The sequence below is a fragment of the Dermacentor silvarum genome, chromosome 9 (assembly GCF_013339745.2).
Source record: "Dermacentor silvarum isolate Dsil-2018 chromosome 9, BIME_Dsil_1.4, whole genome shotgun sequence".
Classification (NCBI taxonomy): domain Eukaryota; kingdom Metazoa; phylum Arthropoda; class Arachnida; order Ixodida; family Ixodidae; genus Dermacentor; species Dermacentor silvarum.
Window position 1 is genome coordinate 39,200,004 of NC_051162.1, and position 24,708 is coordinate 39,224,711.

At 45.9% G+C, this 24,708-nt stretch overlaps 1 long non-coding RNA gene across 1 annotated transcript in view; it reads left to right on the forward strand.

The window, feature by feature from the left end:
- Positions 1–4,334: 4,334 nt before the first annotated feature.
- LOC125940071 (uncharacterized) overlaps positions 4,335–24,708 on the forward strand; it is a 32,382-nt gene continuing 12,008 nt past the window's right edge. The window contains exons 1-3 of the long non-coding RNA XR_007463315.1: positions 4,335–4,412; positions 16,259–16,378; positions 22,029–22,097. This is a non-coding gene — a long non-coding RNA (uncharacterized LOC125940071). The remainder of the gene's footprint in view (positions 4,413–16,258; positions 16,379–22,028; positions 22,098–24,708) is intronic.

The window sequence follows — 24,708 nt, forward strand, 5'->3', positions numbered from 1 at the left end:
GCTTTGTGAAAGTATGTGTCTAGTCTTTAGGTGAAACTGTATCCGTGATGGCCTGACACTTGTCCGATTATTTTTCAGGGTAATTGCAATGCACCATGAGGTCTAACTTGTGGTGCGCGAAGTCGGCACAAGACTGCCCAGCTCGTTGTGTAGCTTAGAACATGCGCTACTTAGTCAGGTCGCAATCATGCTGAGTCATATTCATGTCGAGCCTTAGTCATGTCTCGTCCTAGTTATCATGTCGCAGTCCTAGTTGTAACGTCGGCGGAAAGCAATTTTAACATTAACCGATATAGTTATGTTTGCCATCTTGGTGTGGTGGCGCATTCACACGAAATCTTTCACTGCGGCGCTGGAGGTAATGACAAGTATATCTACTTCTTCTAGAACTCTGAAGCTCTCGAACCTAAAATCAACTTGGTGAAACGAGGCTGTGATATATTCCCTAATATCTGATAAAAATTGGTCACGAAATAATAAAGCCGGTCGGGAGCGCGGATTTACTAACCTCGTTGGTAGCCTGGCAATGTTGTTTCCTAAACTGCGATTACGGCTCATTGGGGCGGTGTTTGACTCTACTTGCTTGTCTACAGCTGCCGGTCAAGAGGTTGGTTTGGAGTGTCAGCTTCTTTAGCAGCTTCGTATTCTTCACGAAAACTTGTTTTGAGTCCCTCCAGTTCGCAATAAAGCTACTCGACTTCGGTATTTAGGGCACTTGCTTGGGACACGGCTGACCTGAAGGTCCTGACTCGGGCGGCATCATCCAACTGCTCGAACCCGTTGCTGGGACACCGGACGATCACTGTCTTCGTTGCACGGTGCAGGCGCTGTCTTGTAGTCAATAGTTGAACCAAATGAGCGTGTAGCGAGTGACGACGCCACAACAAAAATGCAGCAGATCGAACGAGTTTGAGTCTATATACAGCGAAGCTTTGTGTGAGTGCACAGAACGTCGAGACAGGAGTAGACGCAAGCACACACGCACGCATTCACACGCACTCATACTCACACAAGCACAGGCACATACCAATTATACTGAACCTTTTGTTAAGCGGAGTTGGTGACTACTACGGAGTACGATGGACACCTTGAGGGCAGCACGGTGTCAAAGCCAGCATGCGCATACGTACGTTACCCCAATTTGAATCCCTTCTATCCAGAAGACGCGTTTACTTCCTCATTACGGTGCGGGTCAGATGAGCAAAGGCAAGCTTTCTGGTTCTTTTTTTTCTTTCCCCGGCACGGCCGTCGCCGCCACTGCCGTGGATGCGCGGAGGCGAGCGCTATCTGGTGGTGAACAAGGAACCAAGCGGCGTCTGCGGCGCGCGTGCTTCGCTGCGATTGGTTGGCCTGTTCGGCTCAAATGTCACAACCCTTATGAAGCCAGTCCGCAGCCACGTTCACGACGCCCAGCGAGTTTCGCAACGAAAACCTCAGCTTTTGATAGATGTAGACGTCTTCAGAACGCATCCCGAGATGTTGGGCGCCACGTGTAACGTGCCGTTGTGGCCTTCGGTTGTCTATGGGTTGCGCGGCGGCATAAGAAACATGCGAACACAGCGGAGCCCAGAAAGGGTCTGTCCATTGTCCTTTATTCCTCGGAGCAGCTCTTCGGCGCGTCAGTTCGCCGCCGATCTTTGTCGTTATTTTGTTTGCGCCTAAGGCGCTAGACAACCACAGAGCGTCGTCTGCTCTCGCTCGTGACAGTGACGTAGCAGTTTTCTTCAGGCTTTTAAGTTTATCCTACTGGGAAACGCAGGCATGCTGAAAGAGCGGCTTGCCATCTGTTTCCTGAACTCTTTATTTATGAGTAACCATGATATTTACTACGAATTTACCACTTGTACCTTCTATTTCTGTTTCATGTTGGGTCTATGCGTAGAACGAGTGGCCGATGAGGCTTGCAAAAATTAGCCGCATTAACAAATTGTGTTCAGCTAGTATTAAGTACTTCAATTGAGATGGAACACTCACGCAATGTGACTTCCCTGTTTTAATAAGCGCACAAATTTTACTAAACTGGCATCAACTAAGACTGTAACATGTTGCGGCTAGCTGCAGTTACCCATAAATAGGTAGGGTTTTGTCATGTTACGGTTTAAATACTACTGATTTGGCATCGTGCAGATATCAAATTGGAGATATAGAGCACGATGACCTCTCCAAAGATGCACCACAACTTTATGCCTGAAATTAAGGAAAGCATTCGTTTGACTGGCGTGCACTAAAGCTATGCTCATTTCTTTCTATGACAGAATTTCAAGATGGTGAGGTTTCGAGGAAATACTTAAAAGATTCTGGAAGATACGTGAAAGTTTTAGAGGGTGAGAAAACTACTTTACTTACTGCTTCTATTGCAGATACCTTCTTTATGCACAAGCAATACTCACATTTACCCTAGCATGCAATTCCTGAAAAATAAATTACAGCAGGTCCAATGAGTTGGAATCGATATGCAGCGAATCTTTGTGTGAGTGCATAAAGAGCCGAAACACGAGTACACGCACGCACACGCATACACACGCACAGACACACACACGCACGCACACATGCATACAAGCGCGGGCGCACACAAATTCGCACCGCTGCGGATGCCCCGAGGCGAGCGCCAGCTGGTGGTGGTTACGAGGAACCCAGTGGCGCTCACGGCGTGGAAACTCCGCTGTAATAGGTTGGCTTATTCGGCAAGGGAACAACTAGGCCACAGTCACGGTGACGAAACCGGGCGAGGTTCGAAAAAAAACTTTAAATTACGGCCGCAACTGCATTAGAGCAAACATCGAGACGTGGAGCATTACATAGTGGCTCCTTATTTAAATGACCAAACATGATTTGTAAGGGCCCAATCGTGTCACCCATACGTAGATAATACACAGTGACTATTCTCAGACTCTTGATTAGGATTTATTTAAAACGTTACTACTTCTGCATATATCCTCATAATTGTTGCACATTCTAGACAAGTTTAGGTCTTGTTTAAGATTGTACCAGCATTTTGTCGGTTTGCACGTCGGAAAGATACTTTTTTCTAGCAGATCGAAAAACTGAAAATGACCTTGTATGAATCTGCTGAGAGCTTCCTACATAATACTTCCCATTATTACTGGTGTGTACCAGTCAATTTTTGCGATGTTTGTGGCGCTCCTTTTTGCTTAGTGTTTACAAATTTTGCATAAGTCACTTGAAGGCCTAGGCTTAAAAACGTCATAATATACATTCATGTTCACCATCGTTCTGTTTGGCTCACGAAGGTCACGGATGCCCGAAGATTTTCGAGTGCGCTATTCAATGCCTTGTAAATGGTGGGGAGTTCGCTGTGTGCAGTAAAAATGTTCCATATCATTGCTATTGTTATCTGCATCTCCAACCAGGTGAGCTATTCCTTTGACCACTTAATATATCCAATAAGCGTACAATTGCCTAATTCAAGATGACAGTGAGATATATTGCTTAGCAGCTTAATTAAAATGCTCTGATTGGATACGACACCACGTTCTCAAACCATAATTCTGCGCTCCCAGCGCCTCAGGGCTTGAATACATTTTAAAGCCATTGTTATAATAAGTCATCTGAGTGCGTAATTATATGGAGAATGATTTGGGTAGCCAAACAGCAAGCCTGCCTCTCTAGTTCAAGAAGAAGAGGCTTTAGGGCAATTGAATAATTTTGCTGAGATGGCTGTGTCTATGATAAAGAAATATAATTTTATAAAGATGCTTAACGGCAGATTCTTAGAAACAAGCGCATTCTTAGATGAGACATGTTTTTTTTTATTGATAACGTTATCTGAACACCAAATATCAATGACAGCGTAGGCCGAAGTGAGTTCGTCCCGCATAGTTGGGCAAAAATCGCATTGTTACCGTGCTCCCTATCAGGTGTGTAAGAAAACTCGTGAAATGAAGCACTGTGGCGCGTTTTCCTTTCTTTTTTAATTCGAACACCTCAAAGACAGAGCGAATATTTGTTAAAATGTTGCCGCTGTCTTCAGAGAGACTCCTTCTGACCGTCCTTATTGATGGAAGCACACTCTTGATTTGAATCTCACGAGAAGGACACCATGCTATCAGTATTATTTTTAAATAATAATTGTGATAGCGTATGATTAGTATGCTATCATACCTCATAACAATACTCAGTGATTGCAAAATCAGACAAACAAAAAAAACATTTCTGATTAGCAGCGCATATACAGAGTTTAACATAACATTTCAGTCGTGTCCCTGTCACCTATATCAGCAATCACGAAGCAAAGCAATTATTGTCGTAGTTCTGATTCGGGAAACGTGCTTATCTAACCGAAGGTGAGAACGCAACGAGTGGTTCCGTCCTTTCTACCACGGCAGCGCCGCCTGCAGCGAAGCCTACGACTGCACCACCTGCGACAGTTAGTGCTTCGGAATATGTGCGACGTAAGTACGATTAAGTATCACATGGAAACATATTTCAATATTTCAAACTGCAATATGCAACTATACGACGAGACTGATTAGTGGCACAATACCGTTAAATAGCCTTATACTATACTTTGACAAACATACCGATAGACAGGACAGTAATCCACACGACATACAAGCAAAGGCACATGCAAACACAGTGAAATTACCAAATTTCTTAGGTCATAAGTTTTGATTTCAGAAGTGCCGCCAGGAAGAATAGAAACAACAAGCTTCCAATCATACTTTTTGTCGGTCCCACTTATTGTGGCAACCTTGTAGAACACAGAGGAAAGTATACCCCAAGCTCTTATTCTCTTTTCCACAATTCGCTTTAGTGTCCGCCAAACAGACCCAAAAAACTATAAGAAAATGTGTATTTCTCAAATTCAGCATAATTGGTTAGCGTAATCATTAGGCGCTAAAGCATCCCAGGCCAAACTTGTTCCCCGTGGAGCACGCAGCTGTCTCCTGAAACCTTGTTCACCTACGAATGAAGAACAATAAAGGAAACTTCTAGTAATTAGACCTTGTTACATGAAGAAAATCTGTCACTTCTAGGTGACATAAATCTAAAGGCACTTAAATATGGTGTAACCTGTGTACAATTCAATAAAAAATCACATACACGTGGAATGAAAATTACAAACCACGACGCAAGTAGCCTAATACACTCAAAGAGGATAAGGCCAAGATAACCGAATACTACAAGCTAACACGGCCACGTAGCTACAACAATGGAAAATTGCACAAGTTTTTGTTCCAAACAAGGCCACCTGCAGCGTCATGTTCGGTGTGTTTCATTTCAAAGTGTCAACGCAAGCGCTTTTTTGATAATCTTCAACCGCCAGTTCAAGGTCATGTACTGGGGAATAACATCTTGCACATAATACATCAATCATGCGCAAATGCATTTGTTGAATCTTAATTGTGAATTTCCTAATTTTCTCACGCCACTTAATCAAATGCTACGCTTAACTGCGTTCATATTTTCTTGGCACTCGATCCGTTTATCAAATAAATCACATAAAACTACCCGTTATCTTCTCCGCACTTTATATACGGTGCGGGACTTCACTTCTCCTTAAGGAGAAGCAGCTAGCTCTTCCCCAACTCATACTTGCCTATTCAAATGCATGTGACATGCAGAAATGCTTTAACTAGACGAGCTATGAACCGATTTGAACTAAATATGTTGCGTTGAAGAAAAAATTATTTTAACGACTGCAAGAAGTAAAACTTCACTTTAGAAATTCAACTTTTTTGCGAAAATTGTGTGTCACTGGTACCCTCCAAATATATTCAAATGCAAACTGTGCGGAGTGCGTTACTCAGTACCGACAAGTTATCCATATCCAATGTATATTTAGGAATTCATGTGAAGCGTTGTTTCCCTGAACGGGTAAGTAAATGTTATGAAACTAAGTGTAATGAGTACAGTTCGCCCACCTATCTTTAGCAGGGGGCAAGGAGGTCGTCGCGGCACGCACACACACACACACACACACACACATATATATATATATATATATATATATATATATATATACAGGGTGTTTCAGCGAACACTTTTAAAAATTCTTAAAGCATGCCTGTGGCAGATACCCCAATTCTAGTTAATCAGCTGGTCTACTAGAAGAGGCGGACATTACTTGCACAAACAATTGACATGCAAGATTGACTAATTAATAAAAATTCACTAATTAAGTTGTTAACTAATTATCTGATGGCCCGTATTGCAATTTACAAATTGTAGCCGTGGAGTTCACAAGGCGGATACACTTGGAATTAATTGTCAGGATGACACCAGTTTCAAGATATTAATTCCCGAAATTTGCGGAGAAATGCATTGGCGTTTCAGTTAAATTCTTAACAAAATGTCGCTTTATGCATTGAAGCACAAAATTAACTGGAACGCCAATGGATTTCTCCGCAAAGTTCGGGGAGTTAATATCTCGTAACTGGTGTCATCATGAGAATTAATTCCAAGTGTATCCGCCTTGCGAACTCCACGGCTACAATTTGTAAATTGCAATATGGGCCCTCAGATAATTAGTTAAAAACTTAATTAGTGAATTTTTGTTATTAGTACATTATGCATGTCAATTTTTTGCGCAAGTAATGTCCGCCGCTTCGTGTAGACCAGCTCATTAACTAGAATTGGGCTATCTGCCACAGGAAACCTTAAATAAATTCTGAAAGTGTTCGCTGAAACAGCCTGTATATATATATATATATATATATATATATATATATATATATATATATATATATATATATATATATATATATGTGTGTTTATCTCGCCGGTGGCATGTTAAACGTTATCGCTCGGCGCAGGACGTGCCTGTATCGGAAGTTTCTAGAACGTTATCGATGCTTCTTTCCGTTGCCTGTTTTCACCGACGCTTATGTTATCTGATTGTAGGACCGCTGCGAATTATCTAGAACTTTCTGGAAGACCCGCGTTAATCAGGGATTAATCTGGAACCTTCGATGACTCAGGTATAAAAGCCGTCGCGTTTCACCGCTGATGAGATTTCGACGATCGCCGACTGTGTTCGCCGCTATCGTTGTGCTTTGAGTGTAGCTGGCTTTTGTGGGCACAGGTTCGCCCAATAAACAACCAGTTTCGTCATACACAGTCTGACGACTGTTTTGTTCGCTGTCACTACTACGTGACATTATATCTATCTATCTATCTATCTATCTATCTATATATATATATATATATATATATATATATATATATATATATATATGGGAAGACGTGATGAAATTTGCACCGATGATTGGTACGCGCACGTCAGCGACTAACAAAGCCCATCGAAATGTGCGTTTCAAGCCAATGTGAAGCGTAACGGACCTGTGTCCGAAGGTCCTTATGGTTGAACCATTGACAGCAGTGACAGGTGGCGTGGTCTGACGTCGTCGGCGGTCCTCCAGCGTAGGAGGAACGACACACACTTCGGTACCTGTGTCGATGAGGTACCGGACTTTCGTGACGCGATCAGTGACGTGGAATAGGCGGATGTATGTCGGGCCTGAAACACTGGCCACACAATGCATGGCCTGTGCGTTTCCCGCAAACTGGCATGGCTGCTTGCACTGACGAGCGCGTGCTCCGTATCGGCGGTGGTACCAGCAGACGGTGCGAAGCAGACTTGGTGATCTGTCGCGGCTTTGGTGTCGCTGTCGTGACGCACTGCCTCGGTGGTCTGCTTTGAACGAGCTGAGTTCAGCGGCCAGCTTGTCCACTTTGCGGTTGAGCTCCTCGTTAGATTGAAGGAGACGGTCCAAGCGGTCGTCGCGAACCGGCGCAAAGAGGGAAGAGTCACGTTGTCTCTCAATTCCAGATATGGCCAGGTGCCGACATCCATAATTTTGTCGGCCATCTGTGCCAGTGAGTCGAGGGTTTCTGTGGAGGACACGCTCAAGATCATCCGCACCTGCTGTGGCAGTCGCTGTAGGAAGAGCTCCCGTAGAATGGATGAATCCAATGCGGCAGACTGGTCCCCAATCAGATGCCTCATGCGACGCAGATGCTCCGTGGGCTTTCGGTCACCGAGCTCCTCCGCGGGGAGTAGCTGCTGCAGCCTACGCTGTTCCGACTCGGTTGTCCGGCGTATAAGCTCTGTTTTAAGAGTGCCGTAGGGTGCGTCAGGAGGCGGAGAGCGCAAAATGTCCCTTACGATGGCGATGACAGCAGGTGGTAAAGCACCGATGACGAAGTCGTACCTTGCTGTTTGCGATGTTAATCGATGTACTCGGTAGAGAGGCTCGACGCTCAGAAAGGAGAGTTCTGAGTCAGACTGCCAAAACTCCGGTAGCTTGAGAGTAGCGACGACAGGTTCGGGTACCGTGGGACTCGGTGTGACGTCGCTGCAGGGTGTGGTGTCCATGATCAGCCGGAATGAACGAGGCTGAATATGTTTACCGTGGACACTCGGTGCGTTGGCGAAGGAAAGAGCAGGTGGCCGTTGGCGTCGGAAGTCCAGGGTCACCACTTGTGGGAAGACGTGATGGCGTTTGGTTGCCCACATTTATTGATACACTATCACAGACGATGTTGCTCTTGCCGCCGTTCTACTCTCGCGCTCAGTTCGAACGTGCAGAGCAGCCGAGGCGCAACATCGTCGTCGTCGTCGAGACGCTGACGGCTCGCCATATATATTGTAATGAAGATGAAGACAGGCACTTGGGCTAGGGCGCTAGGACACCGGCTGCTAGAGGGCGAACAAGGAGAAGGACGAAGCGGAGAATAGAACAGCCGGCCCAGGAACGAATCTGCACCGATGATTGGTACGCGCACGTCAGCGACTAAGCAAACCCATCGAAACGTGCGTCTCAAGCCAATGTCAAGCGTAACGGACCTGTGTCCGAAGGTCCTTATGGTTGAACCATTGACAGCAGTGACAGGCGGCGTGGTCTGACGTCGTCAGCGATCCTCCAGCGTAGGAGGAACGACACACACTTCGGCACCTGTGTCGATGAGGTACCGGACTTTCGTGACGCAATCAGCGACGTGGAATAGGCGGCTGTATGTCGGGCCTGAAACACTGGCCGCACAATGCATGGCCTGTGCGTTTCCCGCAAACTGGCATGGCTGATTGCACTGACGAGCGCGTGCTCCGTATCGGCGGTGGTACCAGCAGACGGTGCGAGGCAGACTTGGTGATATTCGCGGCTTTGGTGTCGCTGTCGTGACGCACTGCCTCGGTGGTCTACTTTGAGCGAGCTGAGTACAGCGGCCAGCTGGTCCGTCACCAAGTTGCTGGCCCCTGCGCTGTGTGCCTGTGTGGCTGTGTGCCCCTGTGCCCGTGCTGTTCGAGTCGTGTTGCGGGAAATTGGTCAAGTATCGGGCGGCTTATTTTTCTTTAGCTTTGTTTAGTACTTTCCTCTTATTGTGTAATTAATCTGATTGTGAGTTCCTAATGTCTCTTTCTTCTCCCGGCCAGAGGTCTTTCCTCTGGACGGCTTCACTTCCCAATAATGACATTCCTATAGAGGCTTTCTTGCGCAGTGGTATTCACAGCGTTCCAGTGGCCCTAGTGCCGACCAATGGGGGATTCATCCGCGTGATAAATCCAAAGGCGACTCAAGAAGAGCTGCGGAAAGCAACCCTGCACTTCCAAGCATAAGCGATGTTCGACAGTTTGGTAGAGGGGGCATTCTATGCTGTTCGCCGGACCAGACCTGTGTCTCCGACCTTCTGCAGTGTCAAATGTTCGCGAATCACCCAGTGAGGCCTTTTATTCCTCCTCATCTAGCCTGCGTTAACGGGCTAGTTCGTGGAGTCGATGCGAGTCTGTGTGCTTCCGAGGTCCTGGAGATGTTCTCCCCGGCAGGTGCCGTATCAGTCTACCGATGTTTACGCGTTTCTGATAATAAAGAGTCCCCACAGAGTCGATCATTGTCACCTTTGCAGGCACAACTAGGCCGTCAGAGATCAAGGCGTGGCCCTTATTATACAAGGTGGAAGCACTTTCTCCTCGCCCAGTGCAATGCGTTCAGTGTTGGCGATATGGCCACAGTATTAAGTGATGTAGATCTGATGTTCGGTGCCGCATTTGCGGAGAAGGCCACGATGGAAAAACGTGTTCCTCTCAGAGCGAACGATGCTGTTTGTGTGAAGTTTCCCACCCTGTGGACTGTACGAAATGCCCTGCGAGAGACCAAGAGCTCGAAATTATGCAAATTATAGAAAGGAAACGGTGTTCGCGTCGTGAAGCTCATGCCCTTGCCTTAGAGAAATCATGTGATTATGCTGAAGCTGCTGCTCGTCACTCCAAAGCTATGGATGCATCTCTTGGTGATGTTGTAGTTGCAGCTGTAGAGAAGGCTATGGCAAAAGCCCTGACAGTTTATTTACGAACCTTTCAGAGACAATTGGGCAAGTTTTCACTTCTCAGCTGTCGCAACTTTTGCATGTTACTGCGCGTCCAAATGTTCCTTCTGTAATCGCAGTTTCTGATGAAAATATAAAGAAACACCAATCGGCAGAGGCCTCGCCTCGCAGTACTGATGACACCACAGCTCCCGCAACTCCTGTCGAACCTGAGGGCTTTACCAGTCCCGCGACTGGTTCAGATACCACTGAAAACATTTAGATGCTCGAACGAGTAAACGTCGTGCTTCTCCAAACTCCCCGAGAGAAAATACCCTCCATAAACTAAAACCTAAAAAGAGTCAAAATGACAGGTTACCAAAGGATGATTTTCTAAAGGATAACATTCTACAGCCGGCAGTAAATACTGCCGGAATATCGTCAACATAGGAAGCTTGAAAGTGCTGCAGTAGAACTGTCGTTCCAATTTTGCTGCAGCCGCTGATCTGTTATATTTCTGTGAAAAACTTTCTCCTGATTTGATTATTTTGCAAGAAACTTGGTTATCCACAGAAAGAGTTTTCATTTAAAGAATTATCGCAGTTTTCGTCTAGATCGCCCTTCTCGTAGAGGGGGATTAGCATTTTTCATCTCAACAAAAACTTGTCATAGAGCTAAGATTAGTCACCAGTCATTCTCTGCTGAAAGGGAGATTCTAGCATTGAAGTTAACGCTTCCTGGATGCGCCCCATTTTTGGTAGTCAATGTTTATTTTCCTACAGGAGTTCTCAATACAGGTTCTCTCGATGCCGCGCTTGCAGCCTGCAGAAAGGATCTAATCATAGCTGGTGACTTTAATTCTCACCACGTATCATGGGGTTATCGGTCCGACTCTTGTGGTAAAAGATTGTTGGATTGGGTTTCGTCAAATAATCTTAACTGTGTAAATTCGAGAAACCCAACTTATGTATCCGGCAAATCGCGTTCGGTGTTAGACCTAACTTTTTCCAGTTCGGGTTGTGGAATTTTCTCCTGGTCTGCTATCACCTCGGCCACAAATAGCGACCATCTTCCAATAATTTTTGAAGTCATGCGACCATTTAATTTGGTCGAAAAGCATGTCCGCACCTATGTTAACTATAGTAAATTTCAAGATTCACTGCGATCAGCTTTAAATAAACAGGTTGGCCGGAATGATGAACTTAAGGCAGTTAATTTGTGTCAAGTGATATGTGACAGTTACAAAAATCCAGCTTCAGTATACAGTCAACTAAAGGGGGTACTTATTCACCATGGAGTAATCGGGACTGTGAACGCGAATATAGAAGAAGAAAGGCAGCCTGGAGAAAGTTACTGTATAATTAATGTCCACGTAATTGGAATGACTATAAATTTGTTGCAGTTACATTCAGGCAAACAGTTGACAAAGCGAAAGAAAATTATAACACTAAACATTACAGTTACCTATCGCCGTCTAGTAATAAAAAAGCCCTGTTTAGGTTTCTGTGGTCTAAAAAGATTGTTTCAGCCCCGATAAATGTAGAGTCTGTTAGCTTAACTTCCACTGAATTGGTACAATCACTGGAGGAGATTGCAAAAGGCTTAGAGCGTCGATTCACATCACTTCGCCCCTATCATATACCGGCGCCTGACACAGCTAATGATTACATAGCAGTCACATTAGAAGAATTAATGAGAGTGGTAAAGATGCTGCCAGCTTCAGTCCCAGGTCCTGATGGCATAATTACAGCAATGATAAAACTATTATTCGAATTATCTCCCCAGGATTTGCTTAATATTATAAATTTCTCGATTAAAATGCATGGATTCATCCAGATTGGAAGGTTGCCAAAATAATTCCGCTACTCAAAAAGCCGGGTGATGGATATACAATATATAACATTAGACATATGTCTCTGACCTGAAATCTCGTAAAATTAATCGAGAGAGTTCTGTATGGTCACATCGATAGGTGGATAGGCGAGAACCAAATATTAAGTGATTCTCAAATAGGATTGAGGCCCGGCTGCTCAATTTGGTGTGCTCATGTTGACTTGGAGAGTCGAATTCAACTCGCTCGTCGTAACAACCAGTACGCTGCCTTAGTCACATTAGACATTCCGAAGGCGTATGACAGTGTCGATCACAGTACCTTAATCAAGAGACTCGAAAGTGTGAGTCTCCCACAGTATATAATTGCATGGATTCAAAATTTTCTAAGCGGACGCACATTTTATTGCTATCAAAACGGTGTGTCTTCTCACATTTACAAACAGACAAGGGGCGTTCCTCAAGGTGCAGTACTTTCCCCCGTATTATTGTATATTTTACTAAATCACATACCGACACATCATGACGTACAGGTATACGTATACGCTGATGATATCGCATTTTTCTCAGTATCAAATGATATTCATAGCTTATATAAAAATTTGCAGTTGTATTTGAATAAGATTGAAATTTGGCTAATAGGAATACAAATGCCGCTAAATGTCAGCAAAAGTGCAATCATTGTTTTTCCCTTAACTTTATCTATCCGAATAACACTGTCGTATGGCCAGGAGATTATTCCGCAGGTGCAATCTTTAAAATATCTGGAAATAATTTACACAGAAAAGCTTAATTGGAAGACACACATTGAATACATCGCATCTAAAGGAGCACGCGCAGTTGGTTTATTACGAAGAGTCAGCAGCAATCGTTTTCGAATGCGCAGGGAGACCTTGCTGATGATTTATTGTATGTATGTCCGCCCCTTTTTAGAGTTTGGAAGTGTGTTATTTTCTGGAGGTTCTACTTATAAATTACGCCCTCTGGTTCTTTTAGAACGCGAATTACTATGTCTGACTCGGTCTTCCAAAATATGTAGCGAATAATATTCTTTATCGTGAAACTCACCTGCCTTCTCTTCAAACTCGTTTTCGTATACTCACAGTCCAAACGTTACTGAACATATATGCTTCTCCCCAGAGACGCCCCTTCTATATGTTTATTAGAGAACCGACTGCATTCTTTGAGAATCAATGGTCCAGACTGCATTGTTCCCAGGTAGTTTTTGTGCAGAAACTATTGGAGCCATTAGAAATTTCAATCCGTGATATGGATCTTCAAAATTTACCTACTGCGACAGTAAGCGTTGAATTCGATGATATGTTTCCTAATAACGCTAAACTCCTGCCGATTCGATACCTAAAAAGTTTGTTAGATGACCACCTCGAGAACCTCCAAATAAATGCTGTAATAGCCACAGATGCTTCTGTCAGTGAAGAGAAGGCAGGAGTGGGTATTTTTTGGCATCATTAAATTGGTCTTTCTCCCTTCGACTACCCGACTTTACGCCAATATTTCAGGCGGAGTTATTAGCGAGCATCCTAGCTCTACGAAAACTTCCCACATCTTTTACTTCAGCCGCAATCTTAACCGACTCCTTGTCTGTTTGCTCCGCGTTATCAGTGCCCAATTCATCTATCATTCTCCGAAAATTTCATTCATCCATCCCCCAACATGGAAACAAGGAGACGGCCATGCTAATTTTTTTTCACCAGACAACAAAAATATGTGCTTCAACTTTTAAGATGCTATAGCATGAAAATTAATATTAACGATTAGAATTAATTTATTATCTCATTCTTAAGTAAGAAAATCCCATTTAGGTATCCTTCATTTTTCTTCCCACTGCCGCCCGATTCATGGCCAATCCCCGTAGTGGGTTGTGCTATTTCTATAGGCACCCCAAACCAAACCAAACCAAACCAGGAACGGGTGTTGTTGTTTTGAGGCAACAACAACAACAACAACAGCTGGTGCTGTGTCTGTCTCTGTTTCTCTACATTGGCGCAGTCTACAATGAACTTGCCATAAGGCGTCTCCGCCTTAAGTGTTCCTCGCACGGTTCTTCGGCTTGCCGGGTCCCTCCTTCCCAGGAACGCTGTTCATGCTTCCTCCGGCATGGAGCCCGCCACCCTACCACCGTCGCAAGTACCCACTGCACCGTCCGAGGACGGCGTCCAAGCCTCCTCGGCGGCTCTCGGACAGGGATGTACCGATGCCGTCGTCCACGACATCGCCGAGCTGATACAATAGCTCCAGGGTATGGCGACCGCTTCCACGTCCGTCGGTGGTTGCATCCTGCCTGGGAACGCCGTACACGCTTCCCTGCCGCCGGCGTTCGTGGAGAGAGAGAGAGAGAATATCATTTTATTGAATGGACAGGAAAGGGGTGTTGGGAGCGGTTGGGTGGGTCCCTATTCTGAGATTGCACTGGCCAGAGCTAATCGCCGGAGCTGGTCGAGTAGACCCCTCTGGGTCTCCAGATCCGCGCCGGCGAGGATGGTCTCCCACTGCTCCCTATTTGTGAATTTGGATCCCAACAGGGGGGAATTGAATTTTGGGCGCCCACTCGTGCATTCCCACGTTACATGGGCGAGAGTTGGTTTCCCCGAGCACCACAGGCAGTGGCCTGGATAGGCCGTAGACCAAATGGCATGCCACAGCCCGAGGTGCGGGTAGGTATTTGTCTGAATTAGTCTCAAATCCCGGGCATCCGCTCCGCTCAGACTCGGATGGGGCCCCACGTATGTTTTGCGTTCCAGACGCTGATGCTCAGGGATGTCGCGTGGAGATGTCAAATGATCCAATCGGGGTGTCTCGGGCTCCCCTCCCGCTCGGCAAGCCAATTCTCGAGCGAGAGCATCTGCCCTTTCATTGCCCGCAACCCCCGCGTGGCCCGAGCACCAGATGACACTGTGCGTTTCCCGGTCCGTGTGACCTAGTATGCGTAGGGCACATGCTGGTACTCTGCCTTGCATGAACAGGCGACAAGCCACCTGTGAGTCCGTGAGGATCACAGATTCTCACGGACTCCGTGTCTATGGATTTGCTTGTGGAAATACCAACGTTTCGCGGCTTTCACGGTGGTGAAAGCCGCGAAACGTGAAACGTGATTAAAACAAGCAAAAATACCGGCAAGTATCTAAGCTAGCACATTTTAAAGCGGAGCATTTATTCCTAATCCTTCCAGGCTTTCCTCACCATGACTGCTGGCTGGTGGGGTGCCGCTGCTGCCTTGCCGAATAGGTCATTGTTTTTGTGTTATTTCTGTGCCGAATGTTGGTATGGAATTCCCCTCTCAGCCCAGCACAGCAGCTCGATGGGCTAACCAGTAGGCCACGTTCGGACTTTTTTTTTCTTAATTATAGGGATGCAAAGCCGTAGCACTTACGCTAGACGCATCATAGTCAATGATCAAGCAAATATAAACAAACATTAAGGAGGTGTAACCAGTCAAAGGAGTCACTAGAACGCTCGAATATATCTAGTATTTAATTATTTCTTCCGCGGAGATCTTCCTCGTTGCTCACGGTGGTTCTACTTGTCCATCTATGATTGTTGTTCTCCAGAGACGATCTAATCGCGCGTACACTTCTATCGTGCCAACGCCAACTACCTGTTTGAGATGATAGCTGCGTATTCATTGTGATGATGATGATTTTCACACACCCGCAACGTGGGTTAAGTGAAGTAGCGTTTGGTACATCTTTCCAACACCAACTACCTCTTCAAGACAATCGTCGCGTGTTGATGATGAGAATAATTTCCATAATAGGGAGCATATTGCAAAGCTGTGAGAACAGCTTTTTCACAGGAACCAAGCAACTGTTCACACAGCTTTAGCTCCGGCATACAGCTAGAACAATCCTTCAAATTACCTGAAGTAAAAGTGGAATTGAAAGAAGGGAATCAGCAAGTAATCGGGCGGTATATTTAAAATATATCGAAAGAAAATTAAGAAATACACGGCAATGAAAGAGTTGTCACATTAGTGCACGTGCGCGCTAGCGCACATGCGCGCGCATCAGTTTCAGTTACGCCAGGGACGCCGGACTGAAATAGGCAAGTTTATAGCATTTTAGTAACCGCTTGACAAAGGCTTCGATACTCATTGATTACAAAATCTGCGTTGAAGCTGCATAGTTCTTTATTTTACTCATTTTAGATCGGGTGTGTCCCAAGGGCGGCCCCATATGCGAACTATATTGCCAGCTCGAAGGAAGCCCGTTTGGCTACTGCTTCCCTGGTCAAAATTTCTGTCATTGCGTAAGCCCCGAATTGCAAGGTAAGTAACACATGTTCACATGTTCAGTACTTTGTTCCGCACTTTGTTCCGTGCGTATTACTTGGTGAAAGCAAGCAGGTTCGAGTCCACCATATCTTTCTTGGTCCACTTAACCAGACATTGCTGCTTGTCATAAGAAGTTCTTTAAGTTAACGGTTTTGCTTGCGTCCACGACAATGATGTTATCAATTACCTTGCGGTTTAAGTTGAATGTTACTCTGATGAGAATGTTTGGAGCACGTGGATGCATTTTAGAAGATGCTTTCAAGCTTTCTGTTGAGCGCTTTATTCCTTTTAAAGGCGTGCCAACAAATCTCAAAAATCCGGGAGTCACTAGGGAAATTATTCATTAATAAATTGCCAAACAAAGACATTCATCACGAAATGAATAGCAAAAGCTAAAGAATGTTCTTTCAAAGGAACTAACTACAGCTAAGGCACATTATCATCATGTCGTACTTGCAGGATTTATTCACAATTATCCTTAAAATTTTTGAAGATATCTTGGTAAAACTAAACTAGTGATTAATGAAATTGTACTATAGCTTACGACTGTCATGCATTTTGAAACAACTGCTGATGTCTTTAATGAATACTTTCACAGTGTTGTTACTAAAGATGTAGCGCATAAAGAGCTTAAATAGGTTTTTGATACTGGTATTGGGGGCCGGTTGTTAAATGATGGGGGTTAACATTGTTACGGAGAATGAACTAAAGAACACCCTTGACCACATGGGCTGCTAATTGTATTTTTGAAACAATCCTCTGCACTGACATCAGGTCTCCTGTCTAATCTGTTTTAACTTTCATTGAACTGCGGTGAAGAGTCCCATCACTGGAATAATGCAAGAGACGTTCTGACCTACGAAAAATGGTTAAACGACTTGTCTACAGGCCGGTCTTCATTGCCTCAACCTGCTGCAAGTGACATCGCGTGAAATACCCTGCTGCGATTATTTTATATCGCGCGAAATAAGAGCATTACTGAGCAAAAAGACCGTCTTGTCACTTGATCGCCCTTCGCCCTTCCTCCACCCCTCCATGTATTTGCTTTGATTGGTATAAAGCAAGCTTCGAAAGGAAGTGAGGTAAGGATCGCTGCAATGCGCGAATCGTCCGAGCACTTCCGAGATTAGTGCATGCCATGTAAGCATTTCCTTTCTCTCTTGCGGCTAAGGTCGACCAAGGCGCGCTGTGGGCTGCATTGGTGCGAGAAGCAAGCAAGTTCGGCGCTGTCAGAGTTTCTCCAGTTTAGCAAGGTTCGTCAGCGCAGTTACCATTCCCGTTAAGCGTTCGTTCGAACACTCCCTTGTTTTGCTTGGGCGCTGGAGTCTTCGTGCGGAAGCAGCGGTGGCTGCCGTTCAACGTGACTTGACATTATGACACTGCTCATTCACTGGTCGTGCTACAGAACAACGCTATGGCACTGGCTGTGAGGAGTGGTACTACTGTTTCCTCTGTAGAGCAACAGGTCATTCCAAATGCGCAGTGTTCAGCGCAACCTTCCAGAACAACGAGGTGATTCACACTTTCAGCATGGCTCTTGTGAATCGAAGTTCGATTGAATGTCACCGATATACCTTCTTTGCGCACACTTGGTGCCTTCATGGACGAAAAATGGAAGTAGCAGGAAGCATGAAACCTAGCCGCTAGCCTCTGCAAGTCCGCCTCCTGTGATGCCACTCCACGACATTCTTTTCAGATCCAGTCTGTGCAATGAGTCTTCAGTCGTAGACCTTGCATTGGTATTGGGCTTTTTCAAACGCTGTAAGACCAACAGCTCTAGGCCGTCCAGCACGACCTCGGGGCGCTCGAAAGGCAGGGACCCAGCGAGCCGGCAACAGCAAGCGGAGACCCGCGACGAGTAACGGCTAGCTCGTAGGCAAAGTAGGCCCTCGTCTGGGCACACGAGCGCCCAACTGCAGGCACAAATAAAGTTTGCTCCAATCCAATCGAATCAAACTCTGCATGGTATGCAGTAGGTTTTAGTGGCGCATTCGTCGCGCGCTCTCCAGTCCATGCACTCCGCGGATAAAAACTATTGCTTTCGCCTTCATAAAGGCATCGCTTTTGCATCAGGTGTGGCTCGATTTCATAATGGCTTGGTGCTTGTCACCGCCACGAACGCTACATCGGAGAAAATTCTCCTTTCGCAAAGCACTACAGTGGCTTGCGCGGCCAACCCGGGGCCTGTATGCGTCGACCTCCTTAAACCCATGTCTTCCAAAGACCCTTCTACTTGTGATACTGCTTCTTCCTCCGCCCTTACTGCAGCCATCCGCAGTGACTTGCCACCTTCACAGATGCAGCAGCTGCTTGCTTTGTTGAATAAACACGACAATTATTTTGTTGTCCATTCGTCGACTCTAGGCAAAACCATCGCTGCGGCGCATCATATTCAGACAGACGAAGCGTCTAAAATGCGCCGACGCCCGTATCGCGTGTCGCTAGCCGATTCATAGAAGAAAATGTCGCGTACATGCTATAACAGAGGGCCATCCGGCCCTCGATCAGCTAGCCGTTGGTCATCTCCTGTTGTTCTGGTCCGAAAAAATACGGTTCCGTGCGCTTTTGCGTAGATCACTGGGTCCTCAATAAGATCACTCGAAAGGACGTATACCCTATGCCACTCATTGACGAAGCCCTTGATTCGCTACAACGTGCAGAATACTTTACAAGCCTCGATCTGCGTTCCGGCTATTAGCAAATTCCCATGCGCGAAGACGCTAAAGGAAAAAAAACAGCGTTTGCCATCCCTTGAAGAATTTTACGAATTCAACGGCATGGCTTTCGGGCTATGCAGTGCACCTGCGACTTTTGAACGCATGATTGACACCGTGCTGCGTAGCCTGAAATGGAAAACTTGCCTGCGCTACCTGGATGACATTGTCCTATTTTCAACAACATTTCCTCAGCACCTGCAACGCTTGGATAAAGTTGTGACGTGCTTTGCCGACGCTGGTCTTCAGCTCAACACGAAGAAATGCCGTTTCGCAAGCAGATTTATTAAGGTCCTGGGGCATCTCGTGAGTAAGGATGGCATACGTCCTGAACCTGACAAGATTGCTGCGGTCCTTCGCTTCCCTCGCCCAGAAAGACCTAAAAACTTGCGAAGCTTCCTTGGCCTCGCTTCTAATTTCCGTCGCTTTATACGGAATTTTACCTCGGTCACTGCGCCACTGCACAAGCTACTTGCTTCCGGTGTCCCTTTTCTCTTGTCTCAAGAATGTGAAGCAGCTAGTGGCCACGGCATCGGTGCCATTCTTCTGCAACGCGACGACTCTTTGCGCGAGAGAGTCGTTGAATACGCCAGCCGCGTACTCACCGATGCCGAGAAAAACTATGCTATCGCTGAACATACAGAAGTTTAGTCCCTATTTGCACGGGCGTTATTTTACATTTGTTACGGACCACCAAGCATTATGCTGACTCTCCACTCTCAAGAACGTTACTGGACGCCTGGGTCGCTGGATTCTCCGAATGCAAAAATATGACTTTGACATTATTCATAAAGCAGGCAAAAAGAAAACAAGACGCTGACGCTCTTCCTCGTTGCCCGCTTCCTGCGCACCCAATCGACACCTCGCCAACGGCGCCGCAAAGCAGCTCTTCGAATGTCACTTCTACGCCGGTTTCCTCTCTAGCCTCAATCGACCGCCTTTATCCGGACGAAGACCGAACATTCGCATCTCGCCAACGGGCTGACCTATATCGTCGGCGTATGAGAAACCACCTCTCTGACGCTTCTCGCCCATCTAACGCGCGGCTCCGACGCCAAATCGCACAATTCAAGCTGGACAATCGCGTGATGTATCGGCGCATTTCCCACCATTATGGTCACCGCTGGGTGCCCGTTCTACCGCGCTCTCTTCGAGCCCATGCCCCCGAAGAATTCCACGATGACATGACTGCTGGCCATCTCGGTTTACGTAAAAGCTACGATCGCATTAGATGCCGTTACTATTGGCCTGGCCTTTCTACTAGTGTGGCGTGGTACGTCGGTTCCTGTTCTCCGTGTCATCGTCGCAAACTCCCAACCTCTGCTCCTGCGGGCAAATTACTACCTATTCCGTGTCCCACGGCACCATTTGAGGCTGTTGATATCGACCTTTGCAGGCCCCTTCCTGTTATTGCAGCTGGCAATCGATGGATAGTTACAGCCATCGACCACCTGACGCGCTACTCTGATACATTAGTGATTACTGGCTCAGCTTCGGAAGTTGCCGAGTTCGTCCTTCAACTTCAGCCAATCTCTAAATATATGCGAACGCGACGTAGCAAGAGAGAACCTAAATAATGTTGTTTGGAGTTGCTTGGAGATACTCAGATTATTTTTTGCATTCCGGCTAATCAATTAACTTCTCAATTATTATATTTAGATGAAAAGCGTCAATTAGAAGATTGCAAAGCAACATGACAATCTCCCAATACAGCTTTCTGTTGCTCAATACGTGCTACATACAGTGTTTTTCCGAGTGTGAAAGATGCCCGCAAATACGCGCAAACTGCCTCGAGCGGCCAGTGGCGCGGCAGTTTTGCGTGTATTCGCGGGCATTTTTCACGCTCAGAAAAACACTTTTTAGGGCCCTGTGTCGCACAAAATCCGGCGTCAGCAACCGGCGTGTGATCGATGGTGGTGGAGAAAATCATCCAACCACATCGACCGGGTAGGCTGTCCACGTGGTGCAAGGTTTTGGTGAACAAAAATCTAAATTCTCACAGTGAAATTCCTCTGAAAAGTGGTAAAGCACGACTTAACCATTCGACGTCGCATTCGCCGTTGGATTGTTTACCAATCGGCGACGGATTGTAATTTGAATGTACGAGAAAACCTAATTCTGCTAAGAGAAAACTCAAACGCAAATTCTTTTTCTAGCATTTCTACCAGATCTGTGCTCGTTGGGGCAATAGCAAACAATTAATAAAATAATAAAAAAGGTGCTAGGGCCTTCACATTTTAATATGAAAACGCCTTGAAAGACGTCTTTCCCGCAATTCATTTCTGTTTAGCATTCAAGTTTCAAGTTTATTTATTTGTTCAAAGTTAATACAAATTGTGTGCAAACACTGTATGACCCCTTAGCCAAAGGCTAGTAGTGGGGTCATTTACAAATATGTATTAGTAATCTTGTCAGTGACACTTTATAGCACAAAATAAATATAACGAACACATAGAACATATAGAAAAACAGTATAGAATGAAAGGAACACTTGGTTAGTACGGCAAAAAAAAATCTCGTTTGCAACTTAGCATACAAAACATATTTGTAAACTAGTACATACTATTTGTCGCGTACATGCGATGAACATATTCAGTGAAAAGTGAAGCTGACTTTAAGGGGATCGGTCTTTGTAAGCTGGTGTTCAGTGTTGCAGTGAATGAAGCCTACTTGCCGTATGCGAAAGATGCGATGCGAAAGGATCCCGATAACGCTGTCGCGCTCTACTCTTAAAGGCATTAGCTTAAGCGTCCTCCAATTTTTGACAAATTGTTGTGGCAGAACGCTTCCTAGAGGGCACGTAACAACTTCCAGCGTATAACCAAGATTTGCTATGTGGGTTCGTGAGGGACCGTTTAAAATAAGTATCAAATTACTATAACAAAGAACCTAACTGCATAACAACACTTATATGCACAAATCTCCCGCAGATGTTGCTGGTGCCGATAAAACGTACAAGTATTACTCTGACCGAGGATACTATGTTAAACAATTGAACGGTGAGTCTGCATTATCGTATAGTGTTTGATATCGGAGATTGCGATTTATTTCCCATTTGAAAGACCTCAACGCTTTTATGAAAGTGGTATTTTTTAGGACGCTGCTCAAACAACCATAAAGCATAAAAAAGAAGCCGACTATCATGATATGGTTGTCGCGTTTTCCTCCCTCGCCGTTTCGCTTCATCAACGCGATAGTGTTAAGGACCCGATGTCACGGTAAATGTGGTGTCGGTGTCCGGTGCCGTGGCCGGCTTGGCGTCCCGAGAACGAAAAATTTCCGTAAACAACTAAAGTTCTTGAATCATTAAAGTTGCTCATGCCTTGCCTTACATTCTCAGCACAGTTATTCCTCAGAATTTTGAGAATGACAGCCCACAAACAAATGTATCATTATTTGTCGACTGAGGAGGCGGCATAAACTTTATTTAGAGAAATGAGCAGACGGTATAAGATCGTCCGAGGTGGGCGGCGTCCCTAGTCCAGGATGCCGTGGGCCTGAGCCTATAGCTTGGCCCTGCTCACCAGGCGATGCGGGTCTTCAGGGCTCGGGCTTGTCAGCTGGGCCTTCCACTGCTCGACGGTTGGTCCGGTGATGGGTGGTGTCGATGGGTTTTCTCGACATTCCCATACCATGTGGTAGAGGCTCTTGGGCGCAGAGCAGAAGGCGCATTTGTGAGTATAGCTCGTAGGATACATGGCGTGTAGGAGGGTGCCGTGTGGGAATGTGCCGGTCTGAAGTTTTGGGGAAGATCACCGCCTCTTCTCTTGTCAGCTTGGAATGCGGGGGTGGGTAGATCCTCCTACCCAGTCTTTAATGACTCAGGATATCGGCGTATGTTTTCGGGACGCCATCATGTTGGTCTACCGGTGCTCGTGAACCCGGTGGGATAGCCCGGAGAATGTGATCTCGGGCAGCGGCGTTAGCCGCTACATTACCCGCCAGGACCTTGTGTCCCGGGGCCCAAACAATGCACAGTTCTTGAAAATTGTCTAGTTTTTCGAGGATGCTCAGGGCTTGTTTGAAATGCGGCCCTTTTGGTAATTTCTACATGCTGTTTGTGAGTCCGTGATGACTGCTATGTGATCTTCCTCGCGCTTGCCCGTAGTGGCCGCCAGGGCTATCGCCGTTTCTTCCACGCAGTCGATGTCTGGAGTGCTTACCGAGGCCGCTACTACCTCTTGTACTTGGCCGTTGATCATGCTGATAGCATATACAAATATTATGAAACAAAACACCGACCGCGCATGCCTTTTGTTTTAAGAGGGGGGGGGGGGGGGAGATAGCAAACCTAGGTGTTCAGCTACTACTGTCTCTGACTTTGTTGTTTATGACGAAAACTCAATGAAATTCTGTAGGCTCTTTGAAATTGGCATTTACTAAACGGGTTTTCAACTTTATGCGAAAATACTGAACCGTTCTTAAAATATAAAAAATATGCTTTTTGTTGTTTTATTCATTGAAGGAACATTTTTGCAAGATTCTTAATACGTACAAAGGTAAAAACCTACGTGGTTGTTGGTAAGTGCAGTGGATATTCTTCTGAATAAGAAAATAACTGTAGGTTTGACCCAAGGAGGTTGAAAAAAAAGTTTTTTTTTTCAACCTCCTTGGTTTGACCATTGCTTAGTAAAATAAAAGTTGTTTTCTTAGTACATAAATATCATTTCAAAACTGCAGTGGTTGCCGAGAAAATGTTCCTTTTCTGAGCAGAACGCGGGGAAGAACGCGGGTGTGGTAACGGTGGGAACGCGGACCTAAAAGTTCGCGCGCGAACTGCCGCTTGTATCATGGTCCCTTTTGGGCCAGTACTCAACTACTGAAAACATAAATTAAGCTAGATACACTATATTTCTAAATTATTGTATATGTAAATATATTTTGGCGTCCTCTAATAATAAAGCAAACGCCACGGCACATAACACCAACTTGCGCTGCGAGTAGGCGGATTCAGAGGGGTAGGGGAGTTTGGCGCCATTTTTACAAACCGTTCCGCGTCGCATGTGAGGGTGCCACTTGGGGGAAACTTTTGCCAAGAATGCGGGCATATTGTGGTGGTAGGAGGAGGAACAAGCTTTTATTGAAACCAGCAGTTTAGTTGGCTGGGCCTAGGCCTCCTACGTGGGGGCGTCCAGGTCTTGCCTCGTCGCCGCCTCTCAGGCTTGCTGGGTAGCCCAGAGTTGGTCGTGGAGGTGGGAGCTGCGCAGGGCGGCGTGCCATCTCAACGATAGGGTCACAGTATTAATTGTCGGATATTGGAGTTTACACTCCCATAGTATGTGGAGAAGTGATGCGGCCTCAGTCTTACAGATCTTGCAAGTGTTACTAGGGTAGGTGTCTGGGTAGATCCTGTGGTAACGTGCTAGTGAAGGGTACGTGTTTGCGAGTAACAGGCGAAAAGTGGTTGCCTGTGTTTGGTTTAGCTTGTGATGAGGGATGGGGAAGGTTCTTATTTCGAGATAGAATAATTTCGTAAGGTCGTTCTAGCTGGTGAGGCGATCGCGTTCCGCGGGCGCACCTGCGCTGTCTCCGGCACGGTTGACAAGGCCTCGTGCTACGGAGTGAGCGACCTCGTTGAGGTTGGTGAGGTGCGGATGTACGTCGCCGGCG